A 14,136-nucleotide genomic window follows, 5' to 3' on the forward strand; every position below is an offset into this window, starting at 1 on the left:
CAGTTTTTCTCGAGCCGACGTTTTGGATTTATTTAAGCTATCATCGGGGCTCTGGAAGGTAAGAGGGTGGTCAGTCCTAAAATTAGGTAAAAGTTCCTTGTCGTTAATATAAAATTCAAACGAAATCGAAATAAAAGGCAAATGACAAAAGACTAGTATAAGTATAGTCTGTACGCCATAACTTTGGTCGCACGTCATTAATCGTCTGTCCAGCGTATCGAAAAACTCGAAACGGTATTAAATTATCTCAATGCTGTCTCGCTTTTGCTGATTATTCCTGGAACAAGAAACCATCATGTGTCTTTAAAACATTTCCGATAAGTCTTCGGTCGATTCGACAGCATTGTAATTTTCACCAACCCCATAAGTTAAAAAATGAACATAAATACTCAACATCGCTTTAAATTAAGTAGTATTCTAAAGTTTTTTGGTTATTTTCTGATTGCTTGAGGTTTTCCAATGCCAGAAACACCGCAAAAAAGATTTGTTTTTATGTTGGTAGACAAATTTCGTCACTGATGACGTGCAACCAAAGTTCTAGCGTACAGACTGTAGTAGTACAGACTAAATAGATGAAAGTAAAAGATTATTGGAAGTTGTTTGGATGGATGTTTGTTTTATATGTGTATAGTTTGAGCGCGATTTCCGGCTGTGGAACATTGTTTAAATAATTAAAGAAAGTGCAAAAACCCGTTTTTTGAGCATAACTTTTGAACCGTTGATGGTTTTGAAAAAAGTGTAGTACTTTTTTTCAAGTGTTAAAAATAGCTACAATATAAGAGAAACGAAATTAAAATCTGTTTATTTATTTACTCAAAAAACTTAAAAAAAAAACCGACAATTTTAGCTCTTTTTTAAAAATTCTTCAATTACTTTAGTTTTCCTTCAAACAAATCGTACTATAACTTTTTTTAAAGGTTTTTGTACTCTTTATACCTAAGTGGTATACATTTTAGCTAAAAATATTCATAACTATTTGTTCATTCCAAAAGTTGTCAAATTCAAAAAATCTACCAAAATGTGAAGAATCCAATATTTTCACAAATTGTACACAGTAGAATCAAAGCAACATTCAATAAAAGGTCATCTGATTGATTCCCATAATTAATTTCTAGAATGATTTTTCTGAAGAAGTAGAGCTTTGCCATGGCTGTATTGTTCAATTCTGAAGGCGCCTTAAATGTTGAAAGCTTAAGCCAAAATAAAATCCATTCGTCAGCTAGACACGATTCTTATAATGAAGCACATTTTTTCAGTTTCTATATCACTGTTGCACATTTTTAGCCAAATATTTTTGTTTAAGATTGCCTAATCGCTCATAATGTATTGACCAATGGCAAGCAAGACTCGACGAAGTATTTTTAGTGTGTTGCCCTCAGTGTAAAGACAAATAAAAAATATAAGAGGTTTAATAATGTATTGCCGTCGCCCCACGAAACAAGATATGCATTTTTCAGGGCCAGTACATACCCCGGGCTCACTACAGGTGTGCTCCTAATATTCCAGAGTGTTTCGGGCTCCGTTGGGAGAAGAGAAATGGATTGGAAAAATTCCTATCCATTGATTTGTATTCCTTTGGCGTCAGTTCCGTTGCCGCTGAGCTCACATATTCTCCCACTAGTAACTTACTGCCTGTTTACGAATCCCTCAAGGAGGTCCTTCCATTTTAAATCCAATTTCTCACTTTGGAACATTTAGAATATACCTACGTATTGCTAAATACTTCATAAATAACTGCAGATCAAGCGCTTCTCATTAATGTTTTCAATGTGGCACCGTATTTATTTCTAAATTTCTCATTCGGATACTCAATTTAGATGAACAAGAATTTCATGCCGGTTTTACACTACGCACTTTTTCTCGATTTATTGAATAATAACTGAAAGTCACCACACACGTATGACCGTAAAAGCGTGGAATCGGGGCGATCGATAAATCGACCGATTTATTGCGGATGGTGAACATTTTCTGGAGATTTTTGGGATTATTTGCTGTTTGCTAACAGTGCAACGACGATGTTGGCAGCGGTTTTTGAAGTAAACTGACTAGGAACTGAGGGTTAGGTAATTCTTTTCTTCTTATTGTTTTTCAGATGTTGAACATCTGTGTTATATGCGATAACTTTGGCAAATTAATTAAGAAAATTAGTCGCTTCTTTGGAGCCATAAGCCAAGAATTTGGGTATTGCCTAATGTGCTATAATCTGCATATCGCCACAATACCCAACTGGAATAATAAGCTAACTTTATTGGCCAATAAATCGGGGAAAACAGCGTAATGTAATACCGGCATAACATCCTGTATATGCCAGTTAAAATAATATTAAATGAAATGAAGAAACAAAAACTTGGTTGGTAGCCCTTTTTTTAGAAAGCAAAAATTATTTAGACTTATAGATTCAGTTCCGAAAAATGCACCAGCTTTTAAGGCAACGTTCAAAGTATTCCGACGTTAATTGCAGATAACCGATATAAATTTTTTTTTTCGTTTGAAGCTTAATTCTTTGGCTATTATTTTCCCCAAAAGATGATCGTTTCTTGAGGTTGCAGATCTTGCGAAACCGGTATAATGCTAATGCAGATTGTGCACAATTTTAGAGTGTGTTACTAGTGTTTTTCTATTTTTAAGCTTTATGAAAGGAACTTTGCCTTCTTCTACTCAATAGACTTTGAATTGAGACTAGACTAGAATTTAGTTTTTTGATGATAGTTTTCTTTTTTTAGAATTGTCTAAAAGAGCTTTTCTTGTTTGTCCAGCCTTTTCAAGGAGAACTAACCATCATACGAAATGCTATAAACACCGAGAAATTTGTTAATATGCTATAATTCTCTTAATATACAGGGCGAATCCGCGAAGCGAGACCTTCTACTTAGATCGTACAGAACTAACAACTGAAAATAAATCGGTTATATGAAACTGTTGTGGTTGTGTAAAAAGTATTTGTTTCTGTTACAGGGTAGCTCAAAATAAAGTTATGACAGTCGGGTTTGTTTTTTTTAATGGAATAGTCTACTTTTTAATTCATATTCAACTTGTACATTGAATTCAAAGAATTTCTTGTATAACATAATAGGTGAGCTTTGGACATAACGACATTTGAATATGGGAACGCAACAAAAGTAAACTTTATCATAACTTATTTTTACTAAAATAAAGGATGTAATTTGAGAACAGAACAACACAAAAACAAGAAAGAGAACATTTTCTTTAATATTGCCTTAACATTATATAGTTTATTTTAGTAAAAAAAAATAAATAAGTTTACTTTTGTTGCATTCCCATATTCAAATGTCGTTATGTCCAAACTCTTGATTTTAGTCACATAGCATGTTTTACTAAAAATACTTCGAATTCCATATAGAACCTGAATCTGGATTAAAAATTAGGCTGTTCCATTTAAAAAAATAAACTTGACTGTCATAACTTTATTTTGAAAAACCCTGTATACTTCAAAGGAACAGAAACAAAAACTTTGGCCACAACCACACTTTCATATAATCATTTCTTTTTAGTCGCTATTTCTGGACGATCTAAGAGAAAGGTCTCGCTCCGCTGACTCACCCTGTATATAAAGAGTGTTTCATTGGAAATGCCTCATTTTTAAATTGACGCTTCTATGCACGGCGGAAATTTTTTATTTGCGACACAACGTTTAGTGATAAAGTTCGAAACAAAATTTACACATCATGATGTTACAGTGCCAGTGAGGCAAAAATGTGCAAGAGGTGAAGCAAATATTTCTGCTGTGTGTCAAAGTGTTCATGAAGATCAAATCTTAGTGATTCATCGTCGTTTACAAGAAGTAGGCATCTCCAAGACGTCTTTGTGGCGAATTTCACTAAAAGACTTTGGATTGCATCCATACAAAATTGTTTTCATCCAAGAAGTCCAGGCAACGGATCATTTACAGAGACGGGAATTCAGTAATTCAATGAATAGAATTCCTTTACTTAGTACATATTTTTGTACTTAACTTTGTTGAATCACTTACATTTTAATGAATAGGTACCTACTATTTGAATTTTGAATATTAGAGCCATTAAAACTCCAATCTAACATTTTATCGATTGATATTATTAAAACTACTGACTATTTTGTCTATAAATCTACCTGTTAGCTTTAACACCGCGAACTTCAGCAAGAGTAAAACTTTTGGTGTTTTTAATGTAAGATGCCACCATAAACATAGCCACTAGTAATAAAATGTCAGATTGTCCTTTTACAAAACCCGCGTAAATCATTTTGAAATATTTTATTTTTCTCCAAAGACGCTATAGAAACGTTTTAACGACAATATCAAGACTGAGGTTACATGTTTACATGCTCCGCATTGCAGCCGCCACGGCAAACTAGCTAGTTGACGTCACAACTGGCCCCCAGCCAATGACGGCTCGTTACAAGAGTGATTTGAATTATACAATTTTTAATTGCTTATATTAATTGCATAGAAATAAAAAATAGTTTTTTGGTAAACGGTGGTGTTTTTAATAGTATTAAGTTACGTTTGCGAGTAATATTTTTCAAATTGATTTTTTGTGCAAGTTACCGATTCGTTGTCCTCCCCTTTTCGTTTCAGGGAGGATTGTTATGTTTAATTTACGCTGGACACATAGAACAATTTCCCGTTACCTGCACGTTCCATATTCCAAAATTCAGTGTCCATTTCCGCTGTTGTTTTAGTCTACTTTTTGATCCCCCCGAGTTCCGAGGCTCTCTTAATTTTAAGGTATAATAATGGCTAAAAGCGAAACTTTGTCTTTTTGCGTCTGTCAACCCCTTGAATGACCATATTTCGGTTTCAAGTAAAACGGTAAAACAGTAACGGTTTCAAAAAATAAATGGTTTAACATATTTTTATATGTTAAAGTCAGTTTACCAGTATACAAATCAGAATATTTTGAATTTTACCCAAAAAATCCGGCGCCATATTTCTTGGAATTGTATTTAAATTATGCCACTCTACCGTTTAAATTTGATTTGCCCCTTCAATGCGTAATGAAATTGTGTTTGTTACAAGCCATCAATGCAAAACGGTTTAAAACTCAGAAGATAAATTAATTCTAAATTTAGATGGAAACCTAAAACAAGAAATCGTATCGCACGTTATATCCTGGAAAGAATTTAAAACAATCAAACTTTTTCGGTGACAAATTTGCGTCCCCATCTGTGCCTCTCTTGTCTCCGTTCCCAAATCTGCATTCTCTAAAAGAGCGGGAAAAAACAGCACCGGACGCCAGATGAATGCTGCTTAACTGATAAAAAAGGAATTAGAGAACGAAAGCGAAAAAATGAATTTCTCTGTTTTTGACAGGCCCTTAATCGCGCACACGAGATAGGCCGCATTAAAGGGGCACTCGTTTCCCTTTAATTAAAGCCCGGTGGCGCCCCGTCGAGTCCTACTCTCGATGGGGCCATTGCTGCTTTCCTGGATTTCGGGATGACTGAAAGTGATTTTTGTCAACCGACAAAATCAACCGTGTTATTAATTCTGGGAATATATAAGCCTTTACGTGGCTTTTTAAATACATCTTCAACAAATCGGCCATAAGAACCTGATGGCTGAGGACGTCTCACAATAAGTTGAGAACCGCTTTTTTGTATCAAATTATTATCCCCCAGAAATATTCAAAATGTTGTTGAGTTTTCATCAACAGTTTTTGATATATTAAAATAAACTATGAATTATGAATAAATCTGGCCTCATATTCACTTGTCCAAGGGACTTGCATACTAATGAATTAATAATTACTAAGTGGGGTAGATTAAATAAACTTTTTGTATGCACTGGGGACAAACACCACCTTTAATGTAAATAGAGTGTTTCCAAATCAATGATTCATTTTGAGTGTTGAAGAGTACAATTTGAAAGCTAACCATAAACGTTGTAACGGGTTTGCCAACAAATGTCCCTTTGAATGCATGGTTGCCGCTACACGCCTTTTAGTTTAAAGCAGTATTTGCAATTTTTTACTTCAAATATTAAATTGTACATTTTTGCCGTTCTCTCTAGATAAGGCCCTTAAAAGGAATTATAACAATTTTATTTACAGTCATTGTATGAATCCAAAATGTTACCATTCTCAAATTTAAGTAAGTTCAATTTGCTTTTTTATTCAATTTTTCTGCAAAGAGTTTGATGTTTGTTTAAATTCAACACGTTTCAATAGTTTGTTGGAAGTTTTACTAAAAACAGGATATACCTAATATACAAGGAGGTCCAATTGTTACGGGTCACTATTGCTATCCTCTGGGCAGAAGGTAAGGGTTGCAGTTTAATTAAATTAGAGAAAAGTTGTCGAACTTGATGACAAGTTAAGATCTCGAAATACTGCTGCAAATTTTGTTAGGTTTCGGAAATATTGAAAAATGACTAGATATTACCAATACCTATTTTTGCGAAATAATCGAAAACTAATGACTGACAAAAGAAGCTTTTCTTACAATATTTTATTCGCTCTACGCATTAATATTAAATTTAACAAAATAGCATTTTTAGTTCATAAGATAACTTAAGACACTAACTCCATTTTTTAAATACGCAGAGGGTTTTCTTGTCTGCTTTTAAATGGATATTTTATCCTAATTTCAATGATTTAGCATATGTTTACATTTGCTGGCGTTTTGACCAAAAACTTCTCATCAATGTTTATTATATAAAAAATGCAACTCCGTTTCTATGTGAAAACTAGGAAACACGAAAGAACATTCGTGTTTTGGGTAAAAATAGTTCATGAAAATTAATCAAAATCATATTATTTAATTAATTTTGAAGATGAACTAATATATAACTCTTTTTTTGTAAGTTTTGATAAAAAGTAGACATCAGTTTTGTAAAGGAGTTCGAACTTGAAAAATAATATAGTGAGGATATTTCATAGTCCTGATCTTAATAAATATCCACGAGCGTGATATCTGGCGATCCAGGTGGCCAGTTTATAAAATAATTGTTTCCTAATAAAATAATAATATGATTCTTGCTGGGAAAATGTTAATAATCTTTTCTTTTAGTTGTTTTTAGATTTATTTTAACGGCCATTTATTAGAAATATTTTTAGTTTCTTCAAAATTTCTGAATGTTATAAACTTTTAGCAAAGTTACTCTTTCTTCTAAACTCTCAATTTTCTACAATTTTCCGACGATCTTAAGGCATTTTCCGCGAAAAATTACAAGATAAATTTATAGCTTTGTAGGAATTTTACAATATTTTTTTTCCGAAAATCATTAAGATTTTTTCAAAAACCGATCACAAAACTAAATGTTTTTAATGAAAAACGCAAAAAACATTATTTTCTTCTTTTCTGACAATAATGGGGTATTTTTAGCCAAAAATGACAAAAGTAATTGTGCTAGAAAATTCGCCTCATTCATTGGTTTGCAGGGAACTTTAGGAAACTCTTTTCAGCTTCGAATTTGACCCAAAAACCAAATAATTTTATTCAGTTTTTACAGAAAGTAATTAAGAGTATCTTGAAAAAACGGTCAGAGAAAAAAAGTTTCCAAAAAAATAACTTACTAACTAACCCTCATCGCTCTGAACATTTTTTCAAATTTCAGGTCATTCCAGTTTTAGCAAAGTTTCTATTATGCAATTCTTTCTACGCAAAAAAAACGTATTATTTTTAGTTTTACTTAAACTACTGACAATCTTCAGGTAATTTATGTGAAAATTATAAAATAAATTTAATTTGAACACTCGGCTCCTGAACAGCTTTGTAAATTTGTTTCTGGAACCTTTTGCAGCTTTGAAATTTGAACAAAGTCCTAAATATTTTTTCTGGATTTTTCCCAAAAATATTTCCCCGCACAGAACAAGCGAAAGTTTATAATACATTATTTGAAAACTCGTCACGCTTGTCGCTGTGAATCACTTGGTTTTTTAAAATTTCGATTTCTTTTAGGTCAATATTTCTAAACAAAACTCTCTCTAAACAGAAAAACGCGTTTTTTCTAAACGTTTTACTGTAAAATACTGCCAAACTGAGCGTCTTTTATGCAAAAAGCTAAGAGATCGATTTTACAAGAAAACTCGTCGTCTTTACAGTTTGTTCTTTTTGTTGTCTTTTTCGACTACCCGTTTTACCTTCGAATTTGGAACACAATCTAAACAAACTTCTCTTGTTTATTTAACAAAAAATTTAAGTTTTCTCAAACGACGACCAGAGAAAGTAAAAGCATATACTTAATCATTTCATTCGAAAACTCGTCACCCTTATCGCTCAGAATTTTTAAGTTTCTTCAAAATTTCCGGTTTTTCCCGTTTGATTTAAATACGAATAACAAATGTTTTCAAGCAATTGTTTCTACAGAAAAGGTAACTCGCCCAGGCACCGGCGCAGTAACTCAGTTCAGTTGCTGACAAAAAGTTACTCATAAAAAATGTTGATGACCTTGTTTAGATCTCCATCGGTAAATGTGTTATAACTCATTGACCGATGGGTTAAACCTCGTTAACTCAGAGAGCGGCAACAACTCAAAAGCGCAACTCAACACAGTGTTACCCAGGCCTATCCATGTATTTAAATATCTTGTTCAGCCACGATCCCGATGTGGTGAAGCGCCGTATCGTTAGAAATACTTAAATTTTTGTAACTCATAAGGAGGAAAATCATCTAGCTCCAATTAAATGCCCATAAAAAATTAGATTCCACTGGCTTTCGGTGTAAAATTTTCAACCACACATTTACACCAATATCGTCCTTTTAATACCGTTTCTCGATGAATATGCCGGTTTCCTTAGGACCAGCGGTAGTGAATCATTTTTTTAGAAAAAATCTATATCTTAGACAACTACATCGAGTATCTGGTATGATATGGTATCGTGGTCCTGATAACCCATTCTGACCCGGTGAGCGATAATATTTAACCTACATCTTCCAACCCTCTCAGCATAACGTTAACATAACAGGAAATTCATATTCCCGCAAGAAAATTTTCTTTTTAATCCCCCACCAACATACAAGGGTCGCGTTTTGATGGATAATTTGCCATAGCATAAAATAATAATAACCTGGATGTCTATACACATACAAAGTAATCTTTAAAACGAGAGCGATGTCAGCGCGCAAAATGAAAAGTAACTGCTTATCGCATGAACCGATCTTGTTTTCACCCTCCAAAATTGAGCTTGCCATAGCTATAACAATTCGCGATGTGGGAAATTACTTTTCAGCTAGGGTAATTTTAAATTACGCTGCAAACTTGCCTTTTAATTGGGGGAAAATATCAATCAATAGTGTACAATTGGAGCAACCTTTTTACATTGTTAGAAGTGTGTACTCCTCTTTCTTCTGCTTCAGGCTTCAGTATTATATTTTTTAAATCAAAGTATCTAGCAAAAGCAATTGTCCGGTCTGGCAAAGCTGCTTTCCTTCTTCTTCTTCTTCATTTCTTTGTGATTGAACAATTTCGTGTATTCTTCTGTTATGCCTATCTGTATTGTTTCCTTTGTTTCCCCTTAGTAATTTCCATATCCGCTTTTGTGCCCCATACATCCTAGTGTGTCCATTTCATTGCTAAACATTTGTCAGTACTTTTCCTTAATTTCTCTGATCCCATTGTTGACCTAGTTTCTTGATTTTTTTCAATCTGTTTTGATTTTCAGGTATTAGAGATTCCTTGTATTGTAAAAATGTTTTAAATTTTCCTTTTCACTCTTTTAACTTCTGTGATAAACCAAGTTATGGCTTTCTTGGTGGTTGGTTCTAGTGCGTATTCTTATGGCTTTCTTGGTTTTTTATCGATGTTTTCTTTTAGTTTAGTCAAAGCTGTTTTTGGAGTGTCTAATAATTTTTATGTTCAATTTACAAAGCAAGATCTATAATTCTTCATACCTTTATGAAATAAAGGTAATAGTTAACGTTAAATGCCCAAGTAAGAGATATTGTAAATTTTTAATGCAGTTTAAAAAAGTTTAGTTTTGCAAAAGTATCGTCAGTCAGATTCAAACACAAAATAAAAAATAAAGATTACATTGATGAAGCGGATTATTTTTTTTCACAAACTGTTTGTTGGGTATTTCGCCTCAAACTCTGTTTTTTTAGACAACAAATTTTGAGGCAAAATACCCAACAAACAGTTTGTGAAAAAAACATTTTATAAATTTTTTGGGTTTCCAGTAAGGAGCATATTGCCGATTAAAAGTATCACTCAAAAGTGGTTTAACAACTACAAAATGCCCATTATTTCGGATCTGAGGAATCAAGAGTGTTTTTATTCAGCTCGTTACATTCCTCGTTTCTCTTTGACGAAAATTACGTCGAATTCGAGGCATTTTGACAGACTTAGATTTTTGGAATTAGCAATATCTTTACCGCATCGGCAAAGTGAAGCAGATGCAAAAGTTAAAGTTTTTCTTCATTTATCTATTTGCTAACATTATCTTTTACAGGTTGATATTGGAAATGATTCTCTTGCAATCTATGTAATATAAATATAATTTTAAAAAAGTTTACATTGTTTAATTTCGTTAAATATACCGATTTTCAAGGATTGATATTTTAACTATTTTTCGAGTTTAAAAAGCAGTATGATTTGAATTTTAACAAACTTTGTTGCTGACACCCGTTTTGGCTAAACCGCATTTGAAGCCTAGCCATACTATTTTAATCGTTTAACAATATTTGTCGAATTACATTTATAAATGGAGGTAGTGGCAATTATTACAACTGTTTTGTTCGGACGAAGAAAATTACCTACAACTTGTTGGTTTTCATTTTGAAATCAAAATTGTGATCTAGTACTTTGTTTCTCTCTTACCCCGTATAGTTTTAGCGAATATTAAATGAAATTTGATGTGCATTAGACTTTTTAATATGAATCTACCCGTAAAATCATAAATATGAATATGGTTGATGTTGTACAGAGCCCTTTGCTCCGCATTTAGATAGCTACTTCACTCTACAATTCCATAAAAGTTTCACGGCTCGCTTTAGTCCTAATATGAAAGTTTTCCATTTCAAACCTAGACGAAAAATGTTCTTGCAAAAAAAGGAAATTTTATACCTAAAAACACCTAATCCCAAATAGTGGTAAAGGAAAGGTAAGGCTGATTAAATTCCACGAACTAAGAAAGCTTAAGGGGAGAAATACTTCAGCTTAGAGTAAAAATAATTTTATATATAGGAGATTTAGCTCCCTCTCGTCATATTTCTCGCTTAACTGATAATGGCACATTAAAATTCTGCGGGGAGACTTATTACGTAACTCGAGCGGGACCCTCGCAAAGCCTTGATAACCCGCCGACTGCTCAGGAAATGTAGTTACAGTGCTCAAATGACACATGCATGATGCGATTACAATTATATGAATATGTATAGGCACCCTGGATCAGACTAAAAGCTGAGGGAGAAACGACAATAATTTAATGCAATGAAAAGCCGGACAGTTAAAATGTGGTATTGTTAAATCAAGAGATGTTGCAGTTTCGATCTCTTGCATTGCAATTTGCAGACATATTTACGGTCATACGCTTTTAGACGTAGTATAGGAATAATTCTTTCAATTCTTCAATTTTTAGTTGAAAACTTTTTACACTTTAAGAAATTAATTTTAATTTTCTATCGGTATTCGCTGGATTATGCAGTTGGTCATAGATTTCCCTAGAGAGCAGCAGGCAACATTTTTGCTGTGTGATCTTTGTGATTCGGGTGGAGTCACTTGGTAGAGCAGTTTTGTTTAAAGACCTTTGGTCCTCAACTACAAGTTTATTTTCTTTCAATCGGTATAAATCTACCACCATACTGAAGCAACGGTAATTTTCTCACTTCATTCAGTTTAAAACAATTTTAAGGTATTAAAATTTACCTTTGAACTACTTGTTACTACTATTGGCGGAAAATGCGTGCCTTTCAATGACCATTCTTATTATTTATGTTTTTTCACAAAACTTCTTAACTTCACTTCACAACATCAGTTTTCATTATTTATATACTAAGTTTAGAAACACAATTTAAGTATACAGTCGTATTAAGCGTACACTCATACTTCAGCTCACAGTCGCGCTGATTTATATAGCAATTTGGCAACACTCGAATATTCTGGTCAATTATGGAACATTCCCTATTCTAAATATGTCGAGCTGTCCCTAACTTTCTGCAGCATCTCGCTGGCTGCGTTGCCACCAAATATCGTTTTTTCTCGCTGGCCGCAATACCATTATATTCCCAGTCATCACTTTTACTTAGTCATTTTTTTCCTGCGTTTGCATTTTTTCTTTGGCTCTCAAAACTCTCTGCTGGCTTATAGTTGGCATCTCTCTCATCTGGTAAATCTCTTCGGTAATTTTCTTTTAAACTGTATTCAACTTTCAGGTGTCTCGTTATCTAAATTATTGTCGGTTTGTCTTTTTGCTGAATTATATCACTAACATGATTTTTCGTGCTGCTTTAGTTAATATTCATTGTTTAAGGCAGCAATTTTATATTTTTGTGTACATTATCTATTACAAGAGATGGTTTAGTTTCATCTGACTGTTAATCATGGGCAGAATTTATATTTTCCGGCAGGTCCTAATTATTAGTTTCATATTGTACCATGCAGAAACGGGTTTTGCATTCCATGCGAGTTGTTTCATTAAATATAACATATTGTCGTACATTTGAATTATGATGTTTATATTAAGATCTTGTATGAAAATTTAGCGGAACTATTAAATGAAATACCGTTTTCTAGGTTGGGAATATTTCCCTCAACTATAATTCTCGACGGTTTATCGAATAGCTAAGCCAGTATTTCCCTCAAAAACGGACAGGCACCAATGGCACCAATGGCTCCAACCTCGTCCGCCTGATTCAACTTCCTTAGAACCTTCGTTGTGGGGATTTTAAAAAAGTAAAATATATTGTCGAACTCGTTAAGCTCTTATGTCGAACTCACGCTACCAAGGAATAATTTAGCTACAATGTAATTTCAGGTGGTGACGAATTACGGCCTATTCCCAACCTCAATGCTGTAAGGGCAATGAAGAAACTATGCCAAATTTGCATAAGAAAATGGCAGACAGTAGAATATTTTTTGTAATTTGTCTAAATTGTTACTTGTTTCGACTAATTATTTTTACTGTTGAATTGTTATTAAAACTGATATTTTTTGTATTGCGATTTTAATTCCTCCAATAATCATTTAAGTTTCTTTCAAAAACTATTATTCATAAACCAATGAGATAAATTTGCATCATCGAGTTTCAAGGCTCACTTCAATTCTGAGCTTAGTTATTTTGAAACGCTTTACCTACGCATTTTAATTTTAAATAAAAAAAGTAAAATTTGTGCAATTTTTAAGAAATTTTCAGAGTGATCCGAGTCAACTCTCGGAAATCTTGCTATGAAAAATTTCAAGTTGTTAGTGGTTGTCGGTCAGAAGTTGAGGATTTTTACTTCAAAGCTTGCAACTATTTACAATCACTAATTTTTACACTATAATTTAAAAAATCCGAAAAAATCGAATTCAATACGATATTAAGGAATTTTTATCACATTCGAAAGGAAACGTCTTCTAAATACTACAAACATTTCAAGTTGTTACCTAGTCTAGATTGAGAGCTACGAATTTTTGTACCAAAGAAGGAGTTTGAGTGGAATCGGTAATTTTTCGACCAACTTTCAAAAATCTTYAAAAATGCAGGTTTCAGTGCAATTTTGATAARATTTTTATGKTATGSAGAACAACCCTCAAGTTGTTAGGGGACTCGGTCTCGGTCAGAGTTGAGARTTTTAATCCAGAGCTTGCATCTGTTAATAATCATTAATTTTTACACCATAATTAACAAACTAACATACATTTTTCAAAAATAAAGTTTCAGTACGATTTAAARGAWWTTTTTTATCATGCTCAGCATGAAGCTTTTTKTATAGACTGTAAAAATRTCAAGTTGCTGCCTRCTCTAGATTGATAGTTATTAGAAAGCTTGAACTTAGTAATTTTCATTAATTTTACACAATAATTTATAAAATTTTGCACATTCTAAAAATAAAATTTTTCTATAGACTAAATTTCAAGTTTTAACCAGRCTTGATTGAAAACGTGCATTTTTAGGCCAACTTTTAAAAAACTTCGAACAATCAACTTTTAGCGAAATTTTCATCACATTTTGCGCGTTTTTAGAATCAACTCTTTTCCATACATTGTGAGCATTTTAA

The 14,136-nt window shown here is 32.9% G+C and overlaps 1 long non-coding RNA gene across 1 annotated transcript; it reads left to right on the forward strand.

Moving 5' to 3' along the window:
- Nucleotides 1-10,969: 10,969 nt before the first annotated feature.
- Nucleotides 10,970-13,092, forward strand: LOC125503746. Its single transcript, XR_007281034.1, has 2 exons — nucleotides 10,970-12,829; nucleotides 12,912-13,092. It is a non-coding gene; the product is annotated as an uncharacterized LOC125503746 (long non-coding RNA).
- The last annotated feature ends 1,044 nt before the right edge of the window (nucleotides 13,093-14,136 follow it).

The sequence above is a fragment of the Dendroctonus ponderosae genome, unplaced genomic scaffold (genome assembly GCF_020466585.1).
Source record: "Dendroctonus ponderosae isolate FM_Combo_2020 unplaced genomic scaffold, Dpon_F_20191213v2 Dpon_F_20191213_285, whole genome shotgun sequence".
Classification (NCBI taxonomy): domain Eukaryota; kingdom Metazoa; phylum Arthropoda; class Insecta; order Coleoptera; family Curculionidae; genus Dendroctonus; species Dendroctonus ponderosae.